Source organism: Apis dorsata, unplaced genomic scaffold (genome assembly GCF_000469605.1).
Source record: "Apis dorsata unplaced genomic scaffold, Apis dorsata 1.3 scaffold_353, whole genome shotgun sequence".
Classification (NCBI taxonomy): Eukaryota; Metazoa; Arthropoda; class Insecta; order Hymenoptera; family Apidae; genus Apis; species Apis dorsata.
In genome coordinates this window covers 333,580-336,013 of record NW_006263619.1, presented here as the reverse complement: position 1 = coordinate 336,013, position 2,434 = coordinate 333,580, and the positions used below count along the sequence as shown (strand labels likewise).

The following is a 2,434-nucleotide window of genomic DNA, read 5'->3' as shown; positions in this document are numbered from 1 at the left end:
GCCACATCCTCGAAAGATCCTCTTGTATACACAGGTATTGAGCACCGGCCGTAATTAGTCGTTGGATAATCTATTCCAAGAGTAGCATGCGAGTAACAGGTCAGGTCAGAATGATCTCTTCCTCTTCTCTCTTTTTTTTTTCTTTTTTATTTCCCTCCAAGCGAATACTTGACGGATTTATTCGCGGAATTAATAATCTCTCTCTTTCTTTTGGGAGAGATACGCTTTTGTGGATTTTCTTTTTTTTGAAATATGTTGATGAAATTTATTACGTTTATCGTTAATATTTTCTCTGGTGAGGTAATTTATTTTGGATTGTTCGTTAAATTAGAAATATAATAGAGGGAGGGGAAGGGGGTTAATATGGGATATTTTTGGAGATTTTATATAGGATAGTTTTGGAGGAAATTAAGTAAGATAGATTCTGTTAATTTTAATTTTAAAAATTTTAAAATTAATATTTCTTTTCGCTCTTTCTCTTTCTTTTTTTTAATATCTGTATTCTCTTGCTTTTATTTGATAATTTTTAGCATAGAACGGTTTCACGAGTTTCTCTTCAAAAAAATTCTCATTTCTTTCAGCAGCGAATTCCTCCGACTAATTTTTCCTGGCATCCACAGTATTTAGTTTCTCGCCATTAAAAGATTTGCACAAAAACTGGAATAAATGATATCATGTTATATCCATGTTAAATGAAACGAATAAAATAACATTCCAAAGGTTTTTTTTCCCCCTAGAATCGAATATTTCTTATCCTTTATCGAATACATGTCACGTTTTTATCAATGCCCAATGTAAAGCCTTGTTGAAAAAGTGTATCATTAACCACTTCCGCGTGTTTTTTGATCATTGTAATTAACCTTGAAATGTGGAATTTGCCTGAATTCAGCACTTCACATTCCAATTGTGCTAAATACATAACAAAATTTCATATTTCGATTTTCAAAAAATATTTCAAATAATTTAATAAATGAAGTGGAAAATTGTGGACACAAATAGAGAAAATAATTGAAATTTAATTGAAAGAAATTATCATATTTTGTGGTATATTTGTAATAGATAATAAATTCGCATTGATATTTATTTCTTTTATAATATTTTAAGAATTATGATACAAAAGCATCATATATATTTGCCAATTACAATTTATAAAATTATGTGCCAATTATAATTTATAAAAGGCGCGAATGAGTATATTTTTATATTGTTTTTCAATAAAGTTTATTATTTATTAATGTTTTCTCTGCTTAAATAAAATATAAATAAAAGTATGAGTTAAAGAGGCTATGGTAAAAAATAATATAAAAGTGTATATAATTATTTACATTAATATGAAGATATATATTTAGCTATTTGTCAATTTGTTATTTTTCATACAAGAGGATTATTTAAATATCCTATTGCTTAAAATAAATATACAACGATTGTTAATATTAAAAATATTACAATAATGTGTCAACAATAAAACAATTAAATAAAACAATGTTACACAATTGGCATAATATTCGATCATTTATGATACAAAAATATTAAACTTATAAAATTTATAAAATCCATCCAGATTTTCAAAATTTCAAAAAAAAATAACATTTTAATATCTTATAATCTGAACACTTTTCAACATAAAACTTTTTTAAAATATAATTACAAACTACAATACAAGCAACAAAACATTTAAACTTTTAAACGTAAAGATCCAGTATCTCAATATTTAACACAATTAACTCAAATAAATTCTACAAATTCCAGATAATTATTAACCCTTCCTCAAATGCACAATACACAAGCGTGCCTCAATTATCGAGCGTCAAAAGAGGAACGCGTAAAGTCAAACACGTATTACATTTCCACACACCACATTTTCCCATCTCGTCCACGCTCAATCATTATAATCCACGATTTTCTCTGTGGTTGATTCTCTTCACTGGGAGCCTCGACAAAGGAGACACAAAGATGAAGGGGGGACTCTTTCGAGGCAAAGACTCGCTCCAAAAATCTACACACACGTACATCCACACTTGAGCACGCCAGCCTCATTTTTCACTCTTATCGTTCCCTTATTTAAACTCGAATCGAAACAGTAAGAGAAACCTTCGATATTGTATACATATACAGGGGGACCAAGCTGCCTCCTCTGATAAAGCAAATATCCCGTTGAAAAACTTTTGCAACGATACAGGTGGATAAGTTAACTCTCCCCCTCCTCCTTTTTCTTGAGCAAGGAGAGGTTCGAGATAAAACTTGGTGCACGACCGGACTCGATATCGAGTTAACGCTTTCGGCGTCCAAGAGATTTAAACTTCCAAGTGTTCCAATAAGAAGGAGGATACAAAGAGGTTGCATCCTGTGGTCGGAGCAAAAGGAGGGCACGGGGATGCGGAGGATCCCCTCCCCCTTGGGAAATTGTTTATTAAACGTCGCGCACGAGCACACA

The 2,434-nt window shown here is 31.1% G+C and overlaps 2 protein-coding genes across 9 annotated transcripts in view; one reads left to right on the top strand and one right to left on the bottom strand.

Moving 5' to 3' along the window:
- Positions 1 to 2,434, bottom strand: part of LOC102672118 (autophagy-related protein 16-1) — a 574,752-nt gene that overhangs the window by 241,190 nt on the left and 331,128 nt on the right. The window lies entirely within an intron of this gene.
- The window catches only part of LOC102671814, a 163,966-nt gene that overhangs the window by 92,581 nt on the left and 68,951 nt on the right, over positions 1 to 2,434 (top strand). The gene's annotated exons all lie outside the window — the stretch shown is intronic.